Source organism: Miscanthus floridulus, chromosome 1 (assembly GCF_019320115.1).
Source record: "Miscanthus floridulus cultivar M001 chromosome 1, ASM1932011v1, whole genome shotgun sequence".
Classification (NCBI taxonomy): domain Eukaryota; kingdom Viridiplantae; phylum Streptophyta; class Magnoliopsida; order Poales; family Poaceae; genus Miscanthus; species Miscanthus floridulus.
The window spans coordinates 108,349,789-108,366,080 of record NC_089580.1 but is presented as its reverse complement, the minus strand read 5'-3'; the positions used below and the strand labels follow the sequence as shown (position 1 = coordinate 108,366,080).

At 43.0% G+C, this 16,292-nt stretch overlaps 1 long non-coding RNA gene across 2 annotated transcripts; it reads right to left on the bottom strand.

Annotated features, from left to right (window-relative positions):
- Positions 1-4,509: 4,509 nt before the first annotated feature.
- Positions 4,510-6,450, bottom strand: LOC136490805 (uncharacterized). Of its 2 annotated transcripts, none has more exons than XR_010767870.1 (3): positions 6,132-6,450; positions 5,060-6,040; positions 4,510-4,721 (listed from the first exon to the last, which is right to left on the bottom strand). It is a non-coding gene; the product is annotated as an uncharacterized lncRNA (long non-coding RNA). The 2 variants fall into 2 exon arrangements; XR_010767871.1 differs by having other exon boundaries at positions 4,511-4,721; positions 5,294-6,040.
- Between the last annotated feature and the right edge of the window lie 9,842 nt (positions 6,451-16,292).

The following is a 16,292-nucleotide window of genomic DNA, read 5'->3' as shown; positions in this document are numbered from 1 at the left end:
TGATGATACAGGGTCGATTGCTATTGTGGCGCAAGCTGGATTCCTACTGCCGAACGCCTCTTCTCGTATTCACCGGTTAAAGACAGAAAAGCACAACAATCGTGTATTGTCTTAACAATTTGTATAACATAACATCTATATAATGTCGTATTCACAGGACGACAGAGAACTCCGATATAGCCCATCGTACCTGTTCAAATGTATGTAGAAAAAAAAAAAGAGATTAAAAAAACAATCAAAGATTAAACATTACGGCAATGAGGCAAATGTTGATGCCACCAAAAACCATATTTATAACAAGCCGTATATTAGGCTTTTGTTGGGCTCGTGCTACGACATTTGCCAACAAGAGATATTTGAGTTGATGAAAACGAGTGATAAATAGCTATATCACCCATCAAAGTACCTTTTTTTGTTCTGTGTCGGGGCCATGTTATGGCACAAGAAGCAATGAGGAGGGAATGGCCATGGAGGTTCCAGGCCTGGTCTTAACACGGCTCCTCACGGCGTCGGGCAGAGCTGATACGCCAGCACCCACAGCCTATACAAGATGAGGAGCGAACTCGTCCAGTATTTCGGTCCAGCGTATGAAGATCCTGTATGATTCAAATCATTGTTATTGTTTGATCTTGTCTCTCTCTATTCTCGTCTTTCATCTAACATGCAGGATGATGAACTCCGCCTTTATGAGCTTATCAACTTTAGCGATCACTTGAACATGAAATTCTAATCGCAAGCGCACAGGCGGCTGCTTTACAGGGCGGAATTGTGGATCAATCGCCAACTTGTGGGTGGTGACACGAGTATCTAACCCCGACATCTCCTTGTAGTTCTATGCAAAACAATCCCGATACTCCGTCAGAAAGTTTTTATAGTCTTCTCGCTCCTCTTCAAAAAGTGAGGTGCTAACAAAGATGGGGCGTGGATCATCCTTCATTCCTAGGTAGATCTCTACGATTTCATCAATTGTGGGTTGCCCAGGTCGTCAAGTTCTCGAGGTGTTGATACATCATCTAGGGCCAACGCCCTACACGGCGGTTCTTTCTCCAAGGTTACCCACGTTCCATCTAGCGGCAACGGCACATGGCGTCTCTCGCATAATTCAATGCCCGGTTCGTCTCGCCAAGTTGAGAAGGATTGATCCTCACACGCACGGTATGTTGTGCAGCATGAGGTGGTTTACGCCCTGTCTTCTCCTAGCCCACCTCGAGATGCAAGCAACTGCCGTCGCCTTTGCTCGCTTGCGGTGTCCGGAGGCTTGGGGAAGAATACACTATCCACTGCTACGACCAGGTCGGAAGAAAAGGACCTGGACAATGTGCACTTTGATGGAGTTTACAGTAGTGATGGATGCGTAAGTAGCTAGTCCACTTTCTCTTATTCATGTATATATTTTCATGCAGTTAATTCGCTCACCATTATGCAGTTCTATGTTGGCCTCAATTTTTGCAATTTTCCACCCATTCCGAACAACATTGAGTCTTTCACTGATGTCAATCTTGACTCCATCCCTAATGCCGAGCTTGCCCTCAAAGATTCGAAGAAGGCAAAGCAACCCAGTCTCGAAGTTGACATTCAAGGAAAGATAAATCAACCTTAGTCACATGGTAGTTCAAAAACTATTTCTTATGATGTTGTTCATTTTTTTGTTTTAACATCATGATGATTAACACATGCATTGAAGACGATGATCATCTTTCGCTTTTAGATGGCTGAACCACCATATGGGAAAAAGCCATGTCACGATCCTCGGAGCCCACCAAGGAGCTGGAGAGTGCGACTTTGTGCCAAGAGGAGTGCGGGGTGGAGAAGGGGGCACTGGCACTTCTGGACCAGGTGCGGAAGCTGAAGGAGAAGACCGGTGCCTACATCTCTCAATTCATCTCCAATAATGGATCACAATCTGTACTTGACTAGGTGTGCTCAATCGATAGACTCGCGAATCCACCAAGGCTTGCCCTTCTGATAGAGACCCTAGAGGAGGAGCATTCCTCCGACATAGTGCACGTCGACTTGGCTTGCCTTTAGAACCTATTGAATACGGTAGGAATGCTCCTCCTCCAGGGTCTCCATCGAAGTGCAAGGCCTAGTGGATTTGCAAGTCCATCGACTGAGCGAACCTACTCAGCTACAGATTGTGATCCATTGGAGATGAACTGAGAGATGTAGGCACCGGCCTTCTCCTTCAGCTTCTGCACCCGGTCTAGAAGTGTTAGTGCCCCCTTCTCCACCACGGACTCCTCTTAGCGCGAAGTCGCACTCCGGCTCCTTGGCAGGCTCCTAGGGCCGAGACACGCCTTTTCCCTTATGGTGGTTCAGTTGTTCTGAAAGTGGAAGATGATCATCGTCTTCAATGCTTGTGTTAATCATCATAATGTTAAAAAAAATGGACAACATCCTAAGAAATAGTTTTTGAATTACCATGTGACTGAGGGTGATTTGTCTTTCCTTGAATGTCAACTTTGAGATGGGGCTGGTCTACCTCTTCCAAACCTTTGAGGCCAAACTTGGTGTCAGGGATGGAGTCAAGATTGATATCAGTGAAAGACTAAATGTTGTCTGAAACGGGCGGGAAATTACGAGAATTGAGGCCAACAAAGAATTGCACAATGGTGAGCGAATTAATTGCATAAAAATATATACATGAATAAGAGAAAGTGGACTAGCTACTTACGTCTCCATCACTGCTGGAACTCCCATCAAAGTCCACGTCGTCCAGGTCCTTTTCTTTCGGCCTAGTCGCAATAGTGGATAGTGTATTCTTCCCCGAGCCTCTGGACGTCGCAAGCGAGTGAAAGCGATGACGGTTGCCTGCATCTCTAGGTGGGCTACGAGAAGACAGGGCGCAAACCACCTATCGCTGCACATTATACTGTGCGCGTGAGGATCCTTCACCAATTTGGCGAGACGAATCGGGCAGTGAATTAAACGAGAGACACCCCACGCCATTGCCGCTAGATGGAACGTGGGCACTGTGCAACCCTGCAGGAAGAACCGCCTTTTAGGGCGTTGGCCCTAGATGATGATCAGCACCTCGAGAACTTAAAGACGGGGGGCAACCCACAATTGATGAACTCATAGAGATCAACCTGAGAAAGAAGGGTGATCCACGCCCCATCTTTGTTAGCGCCTCACTTTCTGAAGAGGAGCGAGAAGACTAAAAACTTTCTGATGGAGTATCGTGATTGCTTTGCATGGAACTACAAGGAGATGCCGGAGTTAGATACTCACGTCATCACCCACAAATTGGCGATTGATCCACAATTGCACCCTGTAAAGCAGCCGCCTAGGCGCTTGCGACCAAAATTCCAATTTCAAGTGATCGCTGAAGTTGATAAACTCGTAAAGGCGGAGTTCGTCATCCTACGTGTTAGATTAAAGATGAGAATAGAGAGAGACAAGATCCATGAGACCAGGTCTTGAACCTCCATGGCCATTCCCTCGTTGGTACTAATAGATAAGTCCGGCGTGGTGAGAGCAGCCATCTGATCCCCTGTATCACATCGACGTCTCTTCAGGGGCGAATCTAGGATAAATTGTCGCTGGGGTTGGCCTAGACTTAGACCCAATTATAGTTTATAGTAAGCTAACACCATGCATAAAAAGAAAAATATACTGCAAGTAGTAAGCATTCATATAGGGATAAATGTAACAATAACATAATGCGACAAAAGAAACTATTTATAATAGTGGTTACCTCTTATAATTTCATCATGCGCGTATCCTTATTCTGAAAACGAACTATGATACCATCATTTGGTATTGCATCAAAAGCAAATATATGATCATTCAATGTGCTTTGATTGCCTATAATTATCAGATGTTGGGGTTAATTTACTTTTCAAAAAACGTTCCAGTGTACTTTGATTGCCTATCAAATTATTTAATCAACAAAATCAAACTTACAGTAGATATTGGCCATGTTTGCTTCTCTTATAATCTATACTTTTCAGCTTGTTTTTTCAGCCGGAACAGTATTTTTCTCCCACAACAAATCAGCCGGAACAGTATTTCGGCTTGTTTTTTCAGCGAACCATTGAATGCACAATTAACTATACTAAAGTCACTAATTTACTATTTTACTTACGTGACATGTTTGCTGGCAAGCTGAACATATGAACGTGCTCTCTGGTATCCACTTTGTTGGAACGCAAGCAGATTGCCTTTTGCTTATAAAAAGATAAAACAAAAAACAATAAGCTGCAGGCATCTCACGACTATAGATTGGGGAACAAACAATAATTTTGGGATAAGATTTGAGATTTTAGGTTACCTCTTAGACTACAGGCAGCAGGTATTCCGTACTTGAGCAGGGCCACGGAGAGTAGCAGCGGTGCGGCCGTTCGCCTGTCTGCCGTCGCCGTCGCCGTCGAGCGGCGGCCGTGATCACGGAACGGCAATGAGAACACCGACGCGCCGACGCAGAAGTTTGGAAGGTTGGACTGAGGGAGACGAATCGGCGAATGTTTCTACGGCAAGCTACCGGCACTGACTGCGACCTCGGCCTTCTCGCTTGGGCCGTGGGCTCTTGGCTCTTGCGTAGGCCTTTCATGGTTTCACAAACTGGGCTGCCTATTAAATTTAGTTGTGTTGGGCTGCCGTTGGTGTCGGCCACCGGGGTCAACGTATTTTTCTACTGGGGTCATGGCTGGTGAAAAAATACATGTACAAGGCACTCCTAGCAAACCGTCGGGGTCAAGAGCCCACAGTACTGTAGTGTGCTGCAGTCAAATAACACATACATTAGTCTCTTACGGTAAATAGGATCAGTAACTCAAAGAAAATATGTTTTGATGCTTGACCTACTTTTAGCGATACCTAGGGTGTTCGGCTGGTGCGTGTAACAGTGGATTTTAGATGGTTTTGGATGATTCAATAGTGTTCTATAAGAGAGAATAAACTGAAACAAGCTGAAACAATCCAAGATCTAAACAGCCGAACACCCTCGGCCATAATACGCTTTGGCCTCCAGGATCTGAAGACAATAAATTTGGAACGAATGGAGAATCATATCCATCCAGAATGTGTGAATAAGAACATAGACGGGAATGCCTGTCACCTCCGCTTTAGAAACTGTCGGGTTTCTGCAACCAGAGAGTTTGTTCTTCTGGCAGTAATCTCTAACTTCAGAGCCTGATCCTATACCAACAATTACAAAGCAAATAGCAAAACGAAGGATGCTGTAGTATGCTTTTGGCCTCTATGTTTTTCTGAACAATAGATTTGGAAAGAGTGGGAAATTGTGTGCATTCTTGGATAACTAAATAAGAACAGAAACTTAAGTTCTTGTCACCTCTGCTGTCAGAAAATGCCGGATTTGTACAATCAGAGAGTTTGTTCTTCCTTCAGAGCCTCACCCTGTACCAATAATAAAAATCATGACACCAGTCTAACTTCTGTTAAACTTCTTTTTATGTCTCACTCCACACCTACATTCTATTCTTACACAATTTTCTTACAGAAAGTTCAAGAAACTTAAAGATACTTGAGTACAGACCACATCTACAGAATACAGGTAGTATAAAATTCAATTGATGAACTGAACTACCAAAACGGCAAGAAAGCACAAAGCTATTGAAAAATGACAAATATGTGCTAGTATAAGGCTGTAAGATCAAACACAGAGCATAAATATATCAGACAGCGATGGCATGAAATCAAACCCTTCTTCAAACTGAACTATTTTCTTGTCATGTCGCACAGAGTTGTTTGCATTGTCAAGGCCCTCTAGAAAGTAACTGAGTGAAAGGCCCCAGTTTGATTTGATCTTTAACATCAAGTCGTGAACTCGTGATAGAAGCCAGTTGCTTCTGAAAGGAAGCTTTTGAAGGCTGATGTAATTCTCCTGACTCGATCTGGGTTAGCGTTGCTCTTCCTACTCTGAGATGCATCTGAGCTTGCAGCACTAATATTCCTCCTGAAGTCCTCAATTCTTTACCATAGTAAGGAGACGCTCGGCAAGGTCCCGCACGGAGGATGGGGCTTAGCACTATCCATGGGAACAGTCATCATCCATCAACCGCGCATGGGTTTCCAGCACCTGCAGCCAAATTACGAGCCCACAAGTCACCAATGGAAAGCAAACATCACGCCATAAAGCAGGTAGGCAACAAGAGTATCCGGGGGCCGACCCGAGCAAAACAGACCCTAATCCCCCTCCTAGACGGGTAGGAGGATGAATCTACGCGCCCGACTACCAATCGCCGGCGACAAGAAACGAATCCGCGAATCTCCTCAAACCGGTTAACCAGAGGCGGGTGATCTGTACTGAGTGATTGAGGGGCTAGGATGGAAACAGAGAGGGTGGATCGGGAAGGGAGACGTGGGTACGGTGGGGCTATGCCGCTGTGGGCGCTTTCCGCTGCATGCGTGCGCCGCCCCGCCAGTTCGTTGTAGCCGGAGAAAAATCAGGAGATTCTCGTTCCTGGCCGCTCGCATTAGTTATCTCTTCTTTTTTAAACAGCATTAGTTATCTTATCTCTTGTTAGGCCATCTCCAAAAGTTCTCTATTTATCTTCTTAATATTTGTTTTTTAGAAAAATGAGAAAAATTCTCTCTTCAACAGTTTCTAATCCATTTTCCTAATATCTAGGCACTTAGCAAGACTAAGTCAGTTCCACGTAACTTTACGTGGCTCTTGAGTCGCGCGCATCCTTCTCCCGCGCGATTTTCACCTTCGCGCCTCGGAGTCGCGCGCTTTTCTCCGATGTACACCGGTGTCGGAGCATCTGACTCGCGTACACCGCGCCAGGCCGAACCAACAATGAAGCGAAGCCACACCGGCGGAGGCCGCGGGCACGGCCGTCGCGAGGTCGCAGGCCGCCGGGGGCTGCTGCTGCACCATCGTCTTCGCCTCCGCCGCCGCAGCGGAGCGCGCGGGCACGACCACCACGAGGTCGTATGCAGGCCGCCGAATCACACGATCAGATCGAAGGAATCCAATGCGCGCGTAGAAGCCCTTGTAGCTGCCCTAGATGCCACACGGACGAAGCTGCGCAGATTGGAAGGGGATGGGAAACTGATCGGGCTGCTGATGAGGCCGCGTAGCGTCGATGGCTGCCTGCTGATTGCTACCTGCTGTTGCCGCTGATGCGTACCTGCTGCTGCCGCCTGCTGCCTGCAGATAGCCTGTGCTTTTGACATGAATGCTGATTACCTGCATTTTGCATATGTGTTCGTATATACATAAGTGGGACGGGCATGTGCAAGCTACTAGTGCAAGTCCCTCTTAGCATGGTCCTACATGGCGCTCACGATGCAGGTCCTATCTCGTTCTACTTCTACTAAAGCGGCACGGTTGTTGGCTAGGTTTCGCTAGCGCGTAGCAGTGAACGCCTTGGTACGGGCGGCCTCCAGCCGCTCTCGCAATCCTGTTAACATTGCTTGATCATTTGCTCTTGCTTCTTGGGCAGCAACTCTCTATTGATCAACTTGCTCCATTTAGGTGTGGAGATTTCCCAAAGCTACATAGGCTTGATTAGTTTCCCATCGAGCCTCACTTGCTGCCTTTTTGTGCTTGCGTACATGCTTCTTGAGCTTACGTTGTGTGGCTTTGGCCCTCATGAGCTTATCCATGCAAGTGGTATAGGACTCCTGCCAGAAGTCCCTGGTGTCCTGACGACTGTAGAACATCTTCATTACTGCAAATATGGCGCTCATAGCGGGACTAGAACTATCTGCCCGCTCATCCTGATCTCGAATCAACGCATTGCGATTGCGTTATGCCCATACTGCTGTGGACGGATCCACCCGAGGAAAAACACCAGTGGCACTACAGGTAAGTTCATCCCCATGCTGCTGACATATCTGACTTATTACCTCGAAGGCTACTACTTGGATAGCTTCCCAAGGAGTTCTTCCTTCAAATTCTGCTTTCCATTACTGCCAGAAGGGTGCTTGAGTATGAGCTAGTATGGTTAGTTGCACTTCATACCATGGCTGTCCCTCGAGGTATACTTCATTCTAGTGATAAAGGGGTGGTTCATAGTACCCCGCATAGTGCAAGACTCTCCAAAGCAGAGTAGGAGTACCAAACATCAATAGGAAACTCTTACTTCCAATCGGTGCTGCCATCTGTACCAACAACATATGCAACTCTCATGAGACAAAGTCATAATGGATAAGAGTTACATAACCGAGTAAGAGATCTATAAGGGGAGGAACAATGCAAGTATTAAATAATTATTTATCATGATGCATGCACGTTCTGTATGTCCTTACAAACTTAGAAAAAATTATTTCTAATGACATATATGGTGGCATACATACGTTCTCTCATATATGCGTAGCTAGTCGGGCTACACGTTTCGTTGTTAGTGTACCTGCACAAGAGTTTCATTTCAGCCCAACCCTACAATTATATATGCAGAATGTAAATCTAGGCTCTAAGTTGTAATCTAAATACTTCCATATATGTATATCCATACATATACCTCCGTATCAAAGCTACCCGATGATAAGTTATTACCCACAATTAAATACGCACCATACACACATGCAAGCATGCATACATAGTCATACCAAAGCTAGCTCTCCCCGACCGCACGCTCACATCTTACGGTCATCCCACTCATCAACTTACCTTCTTACCTTGGCATAGAGGCATTTGATCCATGCATTACCACTCAAGTGAATGGCATCCATACAATAGCACGCCGTATGGACGACAAAAGTAAAACCCCCAAGTTAGTACTTAAATAACCACCTAAGAGTCCTTAACTGGGCATACAGAAAGTGATCACTGGCACACTTTAGATTTTGACTCTAGGTTTCAAATACCTATTTATATAGCTATTAGTTGCTAGAAACTGGTTTTGGAAAACAAAATCCTTTGTTTTAAATACATATGTGGCAATTAATGTTGAATCTTGCTTTGACGCCAGCTGTCGCAGAACCGACCAATTTATAAGAGCACAAGTACAATGGCAGCCCGCAAGTGGTCGCACTGTCATACTTGAGCCTATATAAACCTGGTAGTCTGTCGAGTACCATGACGGGTCTCGATAAATGATCCACATCAAACCAAGATCGTACATGATTCAATATACATGTCATATGATACATAAAGTTCACAGATACAGTTCATTCATCAGAGTACGAAATAGAGTTATTACAAACCAAGTTCGATAGATAATAGCGAAAGCAAATTAAAGTTTGAAACTAGCAGTTGCCAACTTAGTTCAAATACAGTGCCAACACATGATCACCATCCACAAAAGCATATAAGAGGGATTATTAAAGATGCCTGCACAAGGCTCACTCCTCATCCACAGCGGGATAGAAGCAGTTCTTGCAATAGCCATGATAGACGGTACCATCTACAATAATGGGAATAAAACCCTTAGTATGAGAAGGTACTCAGCTAGACTTACCCGTCATAAACCAGAAATAAATTGACTCCAAGGATTATGCAAGGCTTTATAAGTGGAGGTAGCTTGACAATATTTTGCATAAAAAGCGATTAACTCAGTTATACAATTATACTTTGGTCATCAAGTTAATTATAGCTATTCATCTCTAGATTAGCAACTATCATGTGCCAAACATGTGGTATATCATTTAAGAGCATACAATAGTAACCATAGCCGGTGTAGTATGCCAAACATGTGGTATATCATTTAAGAGCATACAATAGTAATCGTAGCCGGTGTAGTAATTCCATGTTTATTCGAACCATCACATTCCATAATATAATTACTACGATGTTGGTGCTAGCCAAGTTTCTTACTATTTGGGAGAGACAGTGATACGAATCGATTTCAACAAGCTAGGAATTTATTTGTAACACAAACCTTGGCAGACCAGATCAACGGTCACCTTAGGTCACCTTTGGTACAACTCAAGTCCACATTTTGTGGGTTCGCCTAGTGCCGCACAATCAGGGACAACTAGCTGCCAGAACGTTCAGGCTGGGCCTACCCTTAGGCTCATGTCTAGCTTCCCATACATCCTTACTACCATCTAAAGTGTGCACTCTAACAAAGTGGGGCCTGGCTTAAGTTGAGCTACTCAGCTTCGTGGTTAGAATGAGTTATTCGGCCAGCTAAGTGATAGGTATGCGTTCAATCTTGTTAGAAGGGACAACAACGGTATAGATAGAATCACATGAGTCAACCCACACATAGACTCTACCTAGCCTCCATTTACATTCCCCATGGTTCCTTTCCATGATAGCAAATATAGCCAACCGTGCTTCGGTATCCACCTATATCTTGCAGGTGACAGGAAATCACCCGACTTCTACCCGTCTAAGCATGGCTAAGCATATATTTGATCCTGGACCTACATAGGGTTAAATGTATATGTATCTGGATAAGCTATTTCCATGCATCAATTGTTTCCAATCAACTCTTATAACCTAATGCATCAAACATAAAGGACTCAAGTAGCATTTTGTAAAACACCGGGAGACTTAGAATGCTCCGTGTCTTGCCTTTGAGGAAATAGGTGGGGCGGTGGTCTGGGCACTCAGCAAGCTCTTTGGGAGTCTACTCCTCTTCCCCTAGAGCTGTGGCTTGAGGAGTCTCCTACTGATCCTCTTCCTCTTCTTCATTGAATTCTAGTAATGTTATCTCCTCGGTCGATCCTATATGCATGATCATGGAATAAGATATTGCGAATGCATGTATGACGACACGTATAATATGATAAAATATGATGAATGCATCCTCATAAGTATTTTCAATAGCATGGTGTTAAAGTAATAACAAGTGCATCCTATTTTACTGAGTAAGTGCATATCTCTTCCGTATTATTTAAGCAAACACTTCTGCAATTCATTTACCGAACTACAAAATAGCAGCTAATTGTTTTAACCATAACTAGAGTTATATACATTGAAATCATATGGTTGTGGACATTTTGGAAATATTATGAAATTTTCTACAACTTTATTTTAATACTCTTGATGTGATTCAACAGTTATCTAGGTCAAACAATTCAGTCAAACAAATCTTTCTAGAAAGTAAGCAATTAGGATAGCAAACTTCTAACAGCCAAAACTCTTAAACCCTATGGCCTACGACCATGAAAATTTAACAAAAGGTAGATTAGTAAGTTATCTATAACTTTGTTATTAACAAGTTTTATAGAAAAGACCATTATCAACATGAAATCATCCACACAATCGAAACAATATATGCAACCATCTATTTGAATTACAAAGCAACAATTAATTAGTTGCATACAACTAATTGCTTCTAAGCCTTACTATGGACATCAACAGTTACTATACGTCACAAGGACCATAGAAAACATCATGGTCAATCACAATTTAATTACTTAAATGCCTTTATTAATTTAATTAAATAATTAGGGGAAATAACAAACATACACCAAATTTGGACAATAAATTCTCATAAAATTACAATAGCTTCCTAGTGCTCACAATAGACTACTGTAAACATTTCATACCATTTGGACATGTACAACATCCTCTACAAAAATAACAAGCTAGCAAGGGTTATTTTAGCAAAAATAGTTAACCCTATAGAAAAGTGTCAAACAACAGATTATATATTTTTTCTAGCTTCGTATTAGTGCCATACTACTATACAAAAATTTTCATAGAAATATGTTACATATTTTTATCCCTATATTTTTCCTTACAAAATGCCATTTATTAATAGATAAATAGAAAGATCCTACTTTAATTAAATTTACAGCAAGTTTATTATTTTTCCTAGCTAGAGCATGTCAACATAAGACCAACAAAATTAGAATCACAATTTTATGAGTTTTCTGGCTCAAGATATCTATTTTACAATATTACTAACTTTCAAAAAGCACTTATTTAAATACATTTTAATCACCAAGAAAAATATCTACAACTATACATTTCATATTTTTATAAAACACTAAACTTCATGAGGATTACAACAAAATTTGGTTCACAAGAATTGGACATATAGAACTCCACTTATGATTTTTCAAAGTTTGCATTCAAATCTGAAATAAATGAACTAGCTTGTAGAACTAAGCCACTGACAGCTGGGACCCAGGGTCAGATGGACCCGCGCGTTAGTGGCACCAAAATAGAGGCACCAGCACCAGCACCACACCAATCCCCAAGCCATCCCGCACACACTAGGCTAGCTATCTAGATCGATTCCCGACGCGAATGGTGACGGCGGTGCTCATGGCGACATGGTGGAGCGGGTCGATGGTGAGGCACTAGAGCTGGCCAAGACAGCTCAATCGAGGGTTTGGCCAAGCTTCTACATTCTACAGCAATGCTAGTGCACACCCTATCATGGCAAATGATGGTCGGAGGTGTCCTGGCCACGGCAACAGGGCACGGCGGCGAAACGTCGGCAAGGGCCGCACACTGCACAAAGGCTTACCGTGCGCGCAAGCTAGCAAGGCGGTTGCGGTGAGATGGTGGAAGCACAACAAAGCTACGGTGGTGGCAGAGGAGGGACGTAGGCACAAGGCGAGGCCAAGTGGCTGGCGATGGTGTCGGCAGCGCTGTGCTGAGCTGCTATGGCTGCTACGCGAATGCGAAGGAGGAGGAAGGAGGGAAATGAGAGCGCACGAAGTCACGGGCGAGCGCCGGGGCGTGAAATGGCGCATTGAGGCCCGATGTGGCCTGACCGGTGGGGCTGATGGCGTCGAATGGCCTCCATGAAGTGGCCAAACCCTACATCGGTCGGCCACTGATGGCTAGACTGATTCAGCCATCGGAGCCAGCACCCGAGCCTTACAACGTGTTTTGGCGATGATCAATCTCCTAATCCACAGCACATTAGCGCAAGCTACCTTAACAAAAGTTGTAGCCCTATATACCATATCCAATTTCTCTTAAAAGATCAAGGTCTAATTCTCAACAAATAAGGAGTAAAATTATCACAAAGTTGGGCCAATCAAACTGAAAATCAGAAATGACTTAATTTCTAAGTGTTGAATAATTGTGTTTTACTGATTTTTGTGAGCTCAAAAAGACCAAGTTATGCACTGAACTAACTCATGACCCAAAAATAAAAGTTGTTGCTCTACTCAAATACTACAACTTTGCTTAAGGGTGCTTTGCCATGCAAAGACTCTATGACATAGTTCAAACTAGGTCAAACATACCACTTTCAAATGATGACTTACACTACAATCATGACTTAGTGACCAAACTAGCCCAAGTCATGAATACTAAAGTTGTTCATAATGACATTCTAAACATGGTTAAGGTATTCCTAAGGTTACACAAGCATTTCATACATTGGTTACACATAATACTTCCCAGGTCAACAAGCAGATCATCACTCAGGAGCTTAATTAGACAAAGTGATCTACATGAACATTGTTTCATTAGTCATCCTAAGTGTAGCTAAGGTGCTTTAGTGACCAATATCAACCATTTACACTTATTCACACATGATCATAAGCATACACATATGGAAACATAAAATAACAAGGTATGTTTCATAAGTTTTAGTTGTATGTTTCATATGTAAAAGCCTATATGTGAATGCTTGATGATTATGCTGATGCAATGCAAGTCAAATTATGCAAGCTTAACACCTAGGGTGTTATAGCCCCTCCCGCTTACAGAAATCTCATCTCGAGATTTGCAAGACCAACCATTCTTTGATGCTTGCTTGATAACTATTGTTGTAGGAGAACTCGACTAAAGGTAGCCATTTCTCCCATGAACCCTTAGAAGATATAACATAAGCTCTCAACAAATCTTCTAGGATCTAGTTTACTCACTCAGTCTATCTAGAAGTTTGTGGATGGTATGCTAAACTTCTAATTAGTTTAGTCCCCAAAGCCTGGTGCAAGTGTTCCTAGAAATGAGCTATAAACTATGGTCCCTGATCTGAGATTATAGTCCTAGGTATTCTATGTAGTCTCACAATCTAAGAAACATATAGCTTAGCGTACTTCCCTATGCGATCCATTGTGTTAACCAGTATAAAATGTGCTGGCTTGGTGAGACAATCTACAATAACCCATATTGAATCGTGACCTTGCTGTGTCATTGGAAGGCCTATGATAAAGTCCATACTGATTTCTTTCCATTTCCATCCTAGAATAGGCAAAGGCTGATGTAACCCAATAGATTTCAAATGGACGGCCTTTACTCTACTGCAATTATCACACCTAGTGACATAGGTGGCGATCTCTTTCTTCATCTTAGTCCACCAAAAACGGGTTTTCAAATCTTGATACATTTTGCTACTACCTGGATGGATAGACAACTTGGACGAATGTGCTTCATATAAAATTTGATTTCAAAGTTCATGGTCTTTTGGTACCACAAGTTGGTCCTCAAACCATAGCACACCTCTTTCATCTAATCTAAAATATTTGGTTTCTTGCTCTTGCATCTTTCTCTTGATGTGAAATATACCTACATCTGTCTTCTGTAGTTCTATGATTTTGCTCTCAAGTGAACAACTGATAGTGATATTGTGCAACACAACATGATGTAACAAATTAAATCCATCTTCCAACAATGCTTCCAAAGTGTTGCAATGAAATTTCTGACTAAGTGCATCTGCTACAACATTGGCTTTTTCTAGATGGTAGTGCACTTCTAAATTGTAGTCCTTAATCATCTCTAACCATCTTTGTTGTCTCATGTTCAGCTCAGGTTGGGTAAAGATATATTTAAGACTTTTGTGGTTAGTATATATGTGACATACGTTGCCAACAAATAATGTCTCCATATCTTTAACGCATGAACAACTTGTAACACGTCGGGTGTTTAAGTACTAAAACCTGCCATGTCATCATGTGCATTGCAAAGCATTTGGCATTTAGTAAAAACTTTGTTATGCATTCACTAAAACAAGTTTACAATTACGTGGTATGTTTTGAATTATATTGTTTGAATCAAGTTCAAAATTTTGGTTGGATTTGAATTTTCAAGAAAAACCCTGATTTTAGTATTTAAATCCTACCCTGAAAACTCATTTCAAAATCTAAGCACATTTTGGGGTTGAGTCTAAAAGCAAAAGTGTAGAGCTTGTCAAGTTATACAAAGTTTGTTTTTGGAGTTTTCAAAGTTGTTATGAAAAATTTGAAGTAATTTGAAAAGGCGTAATTCGTTAAATGTCCCCTATTTGAATTCAAAAGTTCATTTCAAAATGTAGACCGAATTTGGGGGTGGTTATAAAAGAAAAGTTGTAGAACTTTGGATTTTGAGAAACTTTTATTTTTGGAGATTTTTGAGTTGTTATACAAATTTGGGAGTAATTTGAATTTTAAAACAGATGGCAATTCTATAAATATGAGGAACCGTACCACGACCACCGCCCCACCGCCGGCGTCCTTCTCCAGTCTTCCAGACACGCCTGTGACTGCCCTTGGCTTCGCGCTGGCATGGTGAAGGTCACTATGTGTCGTCTCCTTGCTCTCCTGGCCGCGCTATAAAGATCAGACGCCGTCGTCAACCTTCATTTCGCTGCTCTATTTTTCTAGTCGCCTTGCTCATCTATGGCGAGCTCCCACCATCGCTGTAGTGCTCCGCCGTCACAGCAAAGTGCCTAGTATTTTCACCTACTCCTTGCACATCCATCCAGCTAGCTTGGGTCATCTAATTTCACCGGGAACCCGTGGTGCGAACCCTTCTTCCTCGCGACCGGCAACCTCACCAGAGATCCCATTTCACCACGGCCAGCATCCTCTAGTGAGTCGTTGCCATTGCTTTGTGTACCTATAGCTCCATCTCGATGCCATGGTACTTACTCCCTTGTTGCTTGGTCATTTTGCCCACTACAGTCGCCGGAACCCCGCCACCGACAAGCTTTGCTTCACCGTGATCACCGTGAACGTCGACCCGTGTCGTCGTTGCTTCTCCAGTCTCGCTCCTTGCTCCAACGTGTTCGTGGTGAGCTGCTGAACCTTCCTGTGCCTTTGGTTTACACTCTACTGGTCTCCTGTCGCTGGTGTAGTGTCGCCGAGCGGCCGCGTCTGCCATGGCTGGCGTTGAGCTAGTATAGGGCCATAATTGGTGCAAGTAGGGACATTAGTCGATACGCCTTGTCATGGTGATTGTTTTGGTACATTGGCCGTCGCTGTTGGACACATCATCGGCGAGTTTCTGTCGGTCAGCGCCGTCGCCGTCGTGGTCAAAGCTGGAGGTTAGGGATGACATGTGGGGTCCGTTGTCAGCAACTGTGTAGTTCAAAATGGATTTTCTGTTTTTTAGAATTGAATGAATAGTGTTTGTTTTTGTTATTTTTGTGTAGATTTATTTAGAGCTCCAAAAATTATGAAATTTTTTTGTGTGACCTCTCTGTGATGAATACTATTTAGGAAAAATATGAAATGTTATTTTTTAGTACTTTTTGAATGTG